Here is a 12649-nt window from a genome sequence, read left to right as displayed (position 1 = left end):
TCCATTTCTGCATATATGCTGTCAGATCAAAATGTTAGATACATTTTTGGGGTGTGCTTCAGTTATCAGCAGTGATATTCCCAGTAACCCTGTGCTCACAAGACCATCAAAACTGACTCAACATATGTGGCCAACTGCATTTTTATTTTCTGAGATTCTCTGCAGCAATATAGTTGATCTTCCAGATATCACACGCTATTTAACTGAGATAAGCCATCTTTATTAAAGAAAAAATGGACTAATTTTGAGAAACTGTTTAACATTAAACAAATCCCTGAAGCTAAAAAGTTAATAATACTTTATAGGACAAAATCTTATGTAATTCTAATTAGTAACTGCTGCATACAAAAGAGAAACAACAGGGTTTTTATAGTGTGTGTATGTAGAATATTTTATAGTATATGAGTACTATCTAGAAAGGCATATAGACCTAATACCATGGTTGAAAGGATCTCCTCATTTTGTTTGAAGTGAATTCTCCGGGCAAGTTCCACAGATCATAATAGTTAAGCCTGAAGTGGCATGTTAAAATAAAGTCCTCTATTGAGTAATTGCTCTAGGCAAACCTACATTTTGAAAAAAGGATATGAAAATTAATAGCTAATTATGTTCCAGCTGATATTTAGCTTAACAAGATCTCATTTTATAACTCAGATTAAATTGATATTTGTTCACTCAGTACACATTTTAAATGTGCATTTCCTCTCACATTTTAATTAAAGCAAATTTATGTATGTGTATGCATGTATGATTTTACCATGTCAAATGAATAAAATTAACATGGCTATATTGGGAACAATAATATAGGCTGTAGATGTACATACACAAACATACATATACACATACACATAAGTGTAATTTTATCATTTCAAATGGACAACCCATGTAATATAGGCTCAATATTTGCATATTCAAACTAAAATTGCATGTTGAAACCTAGCTTGCAATATGAGGTTAATTAGAAGTGGAAACTTTGAGAAGTAATTAGGGTTAGATTAGGTCACGAGGACGTGGCCTTCATTATGGGATTGCCGCCCTACAGAAGGAGCAGAAAACCCAGGTGTGTGAGAGTCCATTCACACACCACAGGAGGCCAAGTGAGACATTGACCTGGAAGAGGGCCCTGACTGCAAGCCCAGCTGCACTGGTGGGTCTAAAACAGGTAATTCAATTTTGCTTATATTATACTTTGTCTTAGAAGTTTTATTTTTTAAGTTTTATTCTTATGACTAAAACTATGAGTTTTTCTTTTTTAAAACAAAAGATTTTATTTCTTTATCTTTAGAGGGGAAGGAGAGAGGGAGAGAAACATCAATGTATGGTTGCCTCTTGTGCGTCCCCTGCTGGGAACTGGCCTGCAACCCAGGCATGTGCCCTGACTGGGAATTGAACCTCAATCCTCTGGTTCACAGGCCTATGCTTAATCCACTGAGCTACATCAGCCAGGGCCCATGAGGTTTTCTTGAAATACAATCTTTCTTATAAATTATAGAACAGCCTCACTGATGGATGCGAAGCAAAAAGGTGATGATCAGAGTGACGTTGGACTTGAGTAGAGTCTGTATGCTAAACTACTCACAAACTGTATGTATGCACAAGGCTCTAGCTGATCAGTTTTACCCCACAGGTATGTGGGTTAAAAATTCTGATGCTGCTTTGTATGTATCCTAAACCTGAATGATTAAGCAGGTTCATGGCAGGTCATGGGAGCTAGGTTTCTTATTGTCAGGGTAAGAGTTTACAGATAAGTCAGGAATGGAGAAGATAATAGTAATCCATATGGTAACGAATTTGAGCTTGATACATTAGTAGAAACTCAGGTTTAGATTAATACTGTAATACTGATGGTGGGGTGTAGAAATTTTGAAAGATGGGTATATATGCATGACTTACTATACACGCATATGTTATCTTACTTTGTTGAGAAGATCTATAAGCAGTAACATCCAGCAGAAACACATTGAGCACAAAGATCTTGGTATCCAGTGCAATTCTGTTATGCCAGAAATCAAAGCTCCTTTGAGAAATCATGGCTTTTTAAGACAAAGGCAAGAAGTACACAACATGAGCCTGCAGCGGCATCTTGAGCTGCCAGAACATAAAGCAGTGATCAAAAAGACCACCTTGCCCAACATACACACAGGCAATGGGGTGTGTCAGAGGGGCATGGGTGCCAACTGCAAGCCTTGCACTGGCTAAAGATATGACAGTTTGAGAACAAATATAAAGTAATATTTAAGCAGCATTAGAGTGTAATCCAAAATATAAATATTCATGAATCTACAATGAAACAAATAAATGATTCAATAAATAAAAAAAGGGAGGGAAGAGACAAATATCCAGTGAAGGAGGATTCCAAAATAACCATGTAGAAACTTTCCTGTCTGGGAGGTTGACCATAATTCCCTTCTCCTTTAGTGTGGGCTGCGAGCAGTGACTGTGTTTCAAAGGGTATACTATGAGAAGTAGGGGACACATGCTTTCAGGGTGGAGAAACCCAACAGACACTACTTCAGCCAGGTGATCAAGGTCAATATCCACAGTGATGAGTCATGCTGTAGCGCAGATGACCCTTTAATAATACAGGTTTAAACTGCATAGGTCCACTCACATGCAAATATTTCTCAATGAGTATAATGGGCTGTTGTTTTGCCTCTGCAGATTTCCAATGGTGAATCAAAAATATTGCTTCAATCTGCAAGTGATTGAATCCCCATATGCTAAACACTTACTGAGAAGTCAGAAGTTATATGGTGGATTTTCAACTGTTCAGGAGTTGGTGCCCTTAACTTCCACGTTGTTCAAGGGTCAATTACACACAACCTTTGATAAGATGTGATGGTATACTACTTTCACTCTGTGTTCTTCCTCCTCAACACCTATGCATCAGCCTAATCATAAAAAGAATATTACATAAATCCTAATGGAGAAACACTACCAAATAGCTGAGTAATATTCCACAAAGTGTCAAAGGTCATGAAAAAGAAAGTCTGGGAAACTGTTACGCCACAAGGAGACCAATAAGACCTCTGGGTGTGATATGATATGTTTGATGAGATCCTAGAAAATAAAAAGGTATGCTACTTTAAAAAAATCAATCTAAAATATGCATTTTAGTAGTAATGAAACATCTTTATTGGGTCACTCATTGCAACCATAATTATGAAAAAATATTAATAATAAGAAAATCAGTATATAGAATATATAACTCTACATTCTCTTTGCAATATTTTTACAAATCTAAAATTACACTGAGTCATTTACTTTGAAAATGGCCATGAAAATAGCATCAAATTTTCCAGTCATTTCTTAATATGTTCTCAATGTATGGGTCTTCCTGAATGATGCCTTTTACTTTTTTTCCATTTTTCAATATTTAAGTATTTAGTTTATCTAAAATTTAACTTGCATATTAATTGATGTGTTGTCATATTTTTAGTGGTTTCAACATCATTCTTGATACATAATGAATTAATATTTCAAGTTTAAAATTTTGATATGTTTCTTCATTGTACATCACTAAAATTTTACACTTATTCCTACAGTTTATTGTATTTAAGCATTTAAGTATTGGAAATACTGATTTCTCACAATCTATTGGATGCATAACATATCCAATAGTGACTGTTGTAAGATGAGCTGACAAATTAATACACACCATCCTCATGTACAATGATGCCGTGGAGCAATTATGAATGGCATTCATAAAATAGGTGTCTTAATTACAGTATTAAATTTATTCTCCCCTTTGCTTCTGATTCTGCAAGGCAGATTCATTATCCTGCTTCATGCTGTAAAAATCTTGTAATACTAATACTTTTAGTGTTTTATTTTTCAGTATTAAAAAGGCTTGAGTAGTGTTTTTAGAGAAATTGTCTTAATATTTTATTGAATGCAAAATGCAAGATCAGATCCACTTTATCTGTATTCTTTACTGAATTGGAGATTGTACACATGACTCGCCCTTTGCCGTATCATGCAGAGAGAAGTATTTCAATATGCATAACTGAATATAAAAGCTGAACATACTGTTCAAAGGAATTTATTCAATAGCTAGTCTTTCTGATAGAAAAAAATTACACTTTAAAAGTATATATTTTATTTATTTATTTTTAGAGAGAGGGGAAGGGAAGGAAAAAGAGTGGGAAAGAAATATCAATGTTTTGGTGCCGCTCATGTGTCCCCTGCTGGGGACCTGGCCCACAACCCAGGTATGTGCCCTGATTGGGATTCGAATCGGTGACCCTTTGCTTCACAGGCCCATGCTCAATCCACTGAGCCACACTAGCCAGGGAAAAATTACACTTTTAATAATAGTTTTTATCATATGAGATTACCCAAAATATTTAGTTGTCATCAACAAATATAAGGATATTTTTTGCTTGCTTATTAGTGAAAAAATTGAGTGGCTAAATATTATTGGAATACAAAGTTATCTCTTGCTTGGTATTATACCTAGAGTTCTAATTTTACCATTGGCATACATAGCTCATATAATCAATCAAGGGAATAGTCATCAATAAAACAAATCATTAAGCAGAAACAAAAATGTCAACACACTGCAGTGAATTACGTGCAAATGGAGAATATTTACATATGTCACCTAATATTTATACATCTCAGCCTAGCCTTGGTTCCAACCATTGCAATCTCTTTCTTCTTATGCTATAATGGACACTTGTTAGTTATTTAAAGTCTCATAATATTCTGAATTGCAAATATTAAAATGTTGACTGTCATTTATTCATCTCCATCCCTCCATTTTGGAACAATTCAATCTAAAATCTCCTATATTCAGATGAGCAAGATAGGTAGGAATCTGCATGAAGGGAAGGGGTGAGGATGTAAAACAGCCTAATGGGAGTGTAGAGCCAAACCTAATGAAGAAGACTCCTGCCAAGACCATGGAGAGAAAGAGAGGAGGGCATCCTTGAGGCAGGAAGGACAAAGGTAAATGGGAGCTATTGGGTTATCAGGAAGGTGTCAAAGGATAGATTGCAGGTTTCAGCTATGATATTGTTGACATACAGCAAGTTAGTCAAATAAGTAAAAATCTTATGTGACTTTTTTGGTAATTTTTGCATTTCTAATCGATCAAGCTTGCCTTTTATTTATAAACAACTTTCAGTCATATGTCTGCTGGGTTGGATAATCTTGGCTGCCATTTGAGGATTCCTGCTCCTCTCTACTTCCATAGGAAATAAATTTGTTGACACCTGTTTATGACCATATAAAGGCCACGCAGCATCTTCTCCTAGCAGCGCTGCACCTGTATATTGGCAAGGGGGCAGGGTCACCTACCGTTCTCCCACTAAAACGGGCCTGCAGCATATTTCAAGTCAACATTTCCCAGTCATAGAACTGCAGAACTGCTGAGCAAGAGCAAAAACTTCACAGTGTACTATTTCAGTGTTGAGAAATTGGAGAAACTGGCAAAGAGAAAAAATATGGGAATTAAGAACATTCAGCTACAAAAAAAATGGTTTTTCAATACGTTCAGTAGAACAGAAAAATAACCTTTGAAAAGCCCTTCTCAATAAGCTGTTATGCCGTACTGCACAAACTCAACCTACAGAGTCAGGGTCACTATTTTTGCCTTACCATCCATCTCACCTTTACAACTCTATTGACTCTTCTTTCAAATGACTTACATATTGAATTCCAATTTTTTTCTTAAAGAGAAATATCTCAAAAAGATGTGCAAACAGTTACACAATGGTTGTTTGGAAAAAACTCATTGTAGTCTATTATTGAATTCACAATGAAGGAATAAACACTTTCCGATCAGTGAAGAAGGTCTATTCACTAAACTGATGCCATAGTTCCCATTTAGGAAGTGTCTGAATAAAATATATATTTCTGGGGACCATGTTTTGGTGTGCTATTTTTGGAAGCTTTCTACTATTTTCTTAGAAGTTCTCTGTATGTCATGTGTACATAAACTACATTTTACAGAATCCATCATACATCACAAAAACAAAGGACAGGTAGCTCTGAGAAGGAGAAACACAAGTAGGTACATTTTTTTCAATTAAAAAAAGAATGTGTTCAGTTATGTTGAAAAATCCATATCACATAATGCATAGCTTTTATGCTGAAATCAGGTATAAATAATGTAAGAATGGAAGGTGAGTTTTGATAGAAGATTTTACATTTGTTAACTCTTTCTAAAGAAAGGTAATGAAGCAAGAAATGGTCAAAAATAATAAGAAGCAGTTCAATAAACAGTCTCCACTATTCTTCACATTTTCAAGCTCTATAAAGAGATATGCAGTTCTTTGAGTCTTGTGTAAATATATGTAAAACAGTTGCCATATTTTGAAGAATCTCTTTTATACAACCTTCAGATGTCAGATGTTTCTCTATGACTTCAGATAATGCATACGATTTTAGTTTTTTCACTCACCACTTGATGTTATTTCAGACTCAAGTCCCATAAATGATTCATTCATATGTACCTATAAATTGTTCTATTGTGGGCCAGTTAGTTAATTAAAGCACTGTATTGTTGATTGTTTGCAATGCTTTTAGGTAATTTAGTGTCCAGGAATGAAAATCTTTTTCACCAGAGGAAATTACATGATCAGCCATCTAGTGAAAATGTGTCCTTGGTGAAATAAAAAAAGAAGATTCTTATAATAACAAACCCATATATGGATAAAGTGAAATATTTTATGATTCCTTTTAGTGAAATTTCTTCTATTCCAAAACTAGATTGTAATGATCTAGTAGAAAATTCAGTCTCATTTATACTTGAGACTTTTTGCTTAGGGAATTATACAAAATACTAGCTTCTTACATATCTTCACTGAACATTGATGTTTCTCTGATCATTGTGATCAATCAACGTTGATCACCTCCAAGAAACCCATAGTCTCATCTGAAAAGATTCCATCAGATTTTAAGAAGCATGTGTTTTCAGGTAATTCATGGGGCAAGGGAAACTTTGATGATGCCAGGAAATGTTCTTGGCCTAGTCATCTCTGCAAGTGCTATCTGGTATGAAGACATGAAGGGCTCTATCCCCTTTCAAGTCAAGGGAAAAAATCCATTTTATGTTGTCCCTAAAGAGTTTTAATTGCTACCCTTCTTTCTTCAGTCATAATACAACCCAGTATATACCTTTTATTATACTTGGGATTTTCCAATGACAGCAACTGCTAATGGAGTCTTAGAGGGTTTGCGAGGGATGTGACAAATACCCCTGAAGTGAGAGATTATGGCAAGACTAGAACTAGTTTGGAACAGGAGAGGAGGAAGAGTAAATAAAAGAATAACCAAATGCATCACTCAACAAATTAGGTTGAAACCTAAAAATTTGAAAAGAGGGGTTAGGAGAATTTTTATTATCTGAACATCTACATGAGCACATAATTAAAAAAATACAAAATTATATTATTTTTCAAAGAACGATTTTAAAAAATATTAATGCTTCAATAGGCAGTGCTGATTTACTTTTCTCTTAAGTCAATCCTAGGCAGTAGCAATGATTGGAAGAAGCAAGTGAGGGGGGGAATTATTACAATCACAAGCATTCTGAATGATGTTTCTCTAGCTGATATGATTGAGCAAAGCCAATTTTGAGTGGGGGGAAAAACAGGAAATATACATAGTCTCAATGTATCTTTTAAAATTCATTATTCAATAACCTATACTGAGGATGATATTTTAGAAAGTAAAGTTACTTACCTTAAGAAAAATAAAAAGTTAAAAATTGTAGACCACATAAAACTTATGTTCTTGTGGCAGAAGACAAACAGTGAGTACATAGCCAATAAGGTACATTCTGAGTACTCTCTTATTAAGAAAAGGAATGCTAGCCATTCTTATAACTTAAGGTAGTTGAGAGACAGACAGTATTTAGCCAGAATGACCAGGAAACATTTTTGAAAGGAAATTTTTTAGCTATGATCTAAATGATGAGAAAGATCTATGTAATGACCTCAGTGAAGAGCGTTTTACCCAAAGTAACGATAAATAAATACAAAGTGAAAACAGACCTAAAAGGTAAGTGTAATAGCTTCCAATGCATGAGGTGACAAATTACTGTACATTTAGTATTTTAAAACTTCTCTAACAGTTCTGAAAGCTGGAAGACTGAAGGCTCTGGCCTAAATGAAGGCATCAGTGCACTGCTGTTGGAGGCTCTAAGAGAGAACCTTTCCTTGCCCTTGTGCTTGTCTCTTCCAGTTTCTGGTCACTGCCAGGATCCCTTGATTTGTAGCCACAGCGCTCCAGTTTCCTCCTCCATGAACCTGTTGCCTCTTCTTGTCTCCGATGTAATTCACCTCTGCTTCCTTGTAATGAGGACATTTTTATTGCACTTACAGCTCACTCAGATAATCCAGAGTAATCTTCCTATTTCAAAATCCTTAACTTAATCATGGGTACAAGATTATATTTTTTATATAAGGTAATATTCACATATGTGTGAATTAGGGAGTAGACATAGTTGGTGTACATTACCACACTGAAAGTAACTGAGGTGTCTGAGCAGAGAGACAGAATGGAATAGGTTTTTGAGGTACAAAATAGTGATGTGTCAGATTATTATGTTCTTTTAAGGTCCCAAACTTGCATTTTATTTTGCTATGAATAGTAAGCTACTAGTGAATCGGCAATGTTGGTAGACATTAACCAAAGGAGTGACATAGTCAAACCCGTTATTTTGAGAACTTAATCTGAACTATAAGGTACTGTTGTGGTCACAAGAATATGCATAAGAATTTTATTGCTGTAGTTCAAACACAAGATTGCTGGAGCTCAGACTAGGATTTTACCAGTAGAGATGGTATGTTGTGTCTTTGTAACTACAGTGTAATGTATTGCCTAGAGGGTTTAATGAACTACTACATTTTATATATGAAGGAATAAAATAAACCCAAAACCCAAATTACATTTTATAATTTTAGTTTGACTAACTGACTAAATGATAAGGCTACTTACTAGGAAGTTGAAAACTGGTGAGAAACAGATAGGTTTGCGGAGGGTGATTGCGACTTTGGTTTAGGCATTTCAAGGGTAATATTTATACACCTGAATAGAAATGATAGAAATATGGTTGAATATTAAAGTTTCAAACACAGAAAAGGGCTTGGGGTTAAAGGTATAGATAGGGAGGCCTTGGCAACCATTAGAGGTAGGTAAACTGACAAATTTAAAGATGAGTGATTAGATGTAAAAATCATGGAAGAAGGGCAAATCATGTTTCTGGCCTTGGAAATCAGGCAGATTTGGGTACTATTTATTAAAATGGAGACTGCTGGAACTGGAGAATAGTTCATAGGCTGATAGGAAACAGGACCATTATGTCAGGTACGGGTGCCACATGTCTCAGATATTTCCAAAATGTGTAGCAGAAATGAGAATAAAGATCTTTAAAAGATGAATCAAGCCTGAAAATATAAATGTGATGTTGATTACTTTTATTTTTCTGTATCATACAAATTTTAAATTGTAAAACAATAAACTAGAGAATATTTAGACATGATGATGTATGAATAATTAGGTAGAAAGAATGTAGGCAAGGAAACATAAAAGAAAAACATAAGTCCCATTAAGAATGCACAGTTGTTTATTATTAGTCATAAAAACAATAATCTTAGATAATCTTATTAACTAATAAGATCTTAATGAGACGTAGGAGGATATAGAAAGAAAGACTTGGCAGAAATAATGTTAAGTATTTCTCAAAGCTTTGTCATAATTAATTCTTATTCAAATATAAGTAAAATATGCTTTTCTGATTTTATAAAAAGTTTACATCAAGCAAAAGAGAAAAAGAACTCATGAACATAGACAACAGGGTGATAATTGAGAAAGGGGGGAGAGAGTTGGTCCAAGTGGTAGGAGGTATAAGGGGGGTAAATGGTAATGAAAAAAATACAGTAAAAGCCATTATAATTTTTTCTTTTACATTATACTTTAGGCTTTCAGCTTGGAGGAGGCAAAAGTGCAACTTTTTTTGGTTGTCCCCAGTCCAGGTTCATCATATACAAGCCACCTCCATGATGCTGCCAAAGTTCAACCCCAAGAGGTCAAAGTCATATACCTGAGGGGCACCAGTGGAGAAGTGGGTGCCACATTTGTCCTGACCCCCAAGATTGGTCCCCAGGACCTGTCTCCCAAAAAGGTTGGTGATGACATCACCAAAGCAACCAATGACTGGAAGGGTCTGAGGATCACAGTGAAACTGACCGCTTAGAACAGACAGGCCCAGATTGAAGCAGTGTCTTCTGCCTCTGCCCTGATCATCAAAGCCCTCAAAGAACCACCACGAGACAGAAAGAAGCAGAGAAACATTGAGCACAGTGGCAATATCACTTTTGATAAGATTGTCAACATTGCCCAACAGATGTGGCACCAATCTGTAGCTCTGGAACCATTAAAGAGATCCTGGGGACAGCCCAGTCTGCGGGGTGCAATGTAGATGGCCGCCACCCTCATGACATCATAGATGACATCCACAGTGGTGCAGTGCAATATCTGGCTAGTTAAGAACTGCAAGAGAAAATAAATCAATAAAAGATCATTTGACAACTACAAAAAATTATATTATAGCATTACGAGTATACATTTTGTTGCCTGTTCTTCCCCATTGTCCTCGTCATTATCTCTCGTTTTGTCTTATTTCCCCTGAGCAACTTTTTATAACATCACATTAATGTTATAAAAATTATATGTGTATTTGAATTAATACTATAATTTGGTATTTGATATTAATTTTATAATTATCCAATTTAGCCACTAAGCTTTGGTCCCTATTATCTTCAAGTATATTTAATCAATCTGAAAAGGTTAGTTTGTTAAAGAAAGAGACATAATATTTCCTAAGTAATTAAATTATGAAAAATTTTCTAAATTGTTTAAAATCTGATATAAATGGTTTAAAATATACTTAACATAAGTAAGGTGCAACATACATTTTATTATAACAACTAGTCTTAAAACATTTATGTTAACACATTTAGACTTATTGACATAAACTTTGGATTATTAATGGAATTGTTAAATATAAGGTACTACTTTAGTGGTCTCTTTATACAATGTACCATGCCATGCATCTTGGTTAGCTAATACTGGAAATGTCTCCCCCCCCCGCCCCCGCAATTAATTCATTCTGTTTGGCTCTACTGATCTCATCTGAGATTGCTATTCCTTATTTCCTACTTCCTCTTCATAACATTCAGATTCCAACAAGTGCCAACATGGGAGATTCTCTGTACCAGTGCCTTCCTTTACCTCTTCTGGGGAGTAGGCTCTAAAATGATCCTCAATGACCTCTGCATCTCTGTGCCCCAGAGCAGTCTCCTTCACCTGAGCATGGGTGAGGTCTTTGACTTTTTTCTAACAAAAAAAAAAATTGGTGTAATGAGAGGCTACTTCCATGTTTATGCTAAGTTAGGATAAAAAATGAAAACTTGTTTAGCAGATTATTTATGTTGCCTTTTTGGCTTTCTGCTTTGAGCAAACAAGCCTCCATGTTGGGGAGACCCATGGTCCTGGAACTGAGGGCTGCTCCATCCCAGCAGGTAACAGGTTGAGGATGGCCTGCAACTAATGACCCACAAGAAGGGGTAGTCCTCAAGCCTACAAACCACAAAGAGCTGAACTGGAACAACAGGCCCACCAACCTGGAAGCAGGTGAGCCTCAAATGAGAACATAACCCTGGCCAAAACAAAGCATTCATTGCAGCCTCATGAGAGGCCTTGAAGCAATGGACCAGGGAAGTTGTGTTTGGGTACCTGACCCTCAGAAACTAAGAGATAATAAAAAAACATGGTTTCTTAGCTGCTAAATTTTCCAAAATCTGTTATGAAACACTAGATAACAAATATATTTCTGAACATAGTTGCTTACTTCTGATCTGACATGTTTTATGTGCGTCCTTGATTTTGTGTTGATCATGTACAGGAGCATCCCTAATTTTTTTTTTTACTCTCAGTTGTAGCTCCTTTAGAAATGCAGATGTGTAAGTCTCTAAAATGGAAAGTACTCAGTCTGAAAATGTCTCCATTCTAAAATTATAATTCTGCCCTGGCTGGTGTAGCTCAGTGGATTGCGTGCGGGCCTTCGAACCAGAGTATCGTTGAGGTTCAATTCCCAGCCAGGGCACATGCCTGGGTTGCAGGCCGGTTCCCAGTGGCGGACGCACCAGAGGTGACCATACACTGATGTTTCTCTCCCTCTCTCCTTCCCTTCCCCTCTAAAGATAAATAAATAAAATCTTTAAAAAAATATATAATTCTAACAAAGAGGCAGCCTTGGTAAATGTTTAATGAGTAATGGTATCCTCGAAGTTTTTAAAGTATGAAATAAGCATTACTAATAGTTGAATTCAGAAATTTCCTTGTCATTGGGGGTTGTTTTATTCATACAGATGTTTATACATATACATATATATCAACTAGCTATGCCATGTATAATTTACATATATCTACACAAACATTTGTTTATGTAAATATAGATGTTATTCATACACATATATTTGTATATACTTATATGTGTGTTTATATAAAACTCTACATAAAATTACCTATTCGTGACAAATGCATGCTAAAATTATGTTGCATTTAAAATATAAGCCAAAGTCATGATTATTTTCCTAACATTATTTAGCCTGGCTAATGCCAACAGAAGTCAGTATTG

At 35.5% G+C, this 12649-nt stretch overlaps 1 pseudogene; it reads left to right on the top strand.

Annotated features, from left to right (window-relative positions):
* LOC119056070 (60S ribosomal protein L12-like) overlaps window positions 1–10497 on the top strand; it is a 76757-nt pseudogene extending 66260 nt beyond the window's left edge.
* Window positions 10498–12649: the final 2152 nt, after the last annotated feature.

This window comes from Artibeus jamaicensis, unplaced genomic scaffold (assembly GCF_021234435.1).
Source record: "Artibeus jamaicensis isolate MK-2021 breed Jamaican fruit bat unplaced genomic scaffold, CSHL_Jam_final scaffold_369, whole genome shotgun sequence".
NCBI classification, from domain to species: Eukaryota; Metazoa; Chordata; class Mammalia; order Chiroptera; family Phyllostomidae; genus Artibeus; species Artibeus jamaicensis.
The sequence above is the reverse complement of the archived record's forward strand: the minus strand, read 5'-3'. Positions and strand labels throughout refer to the sequence as shown.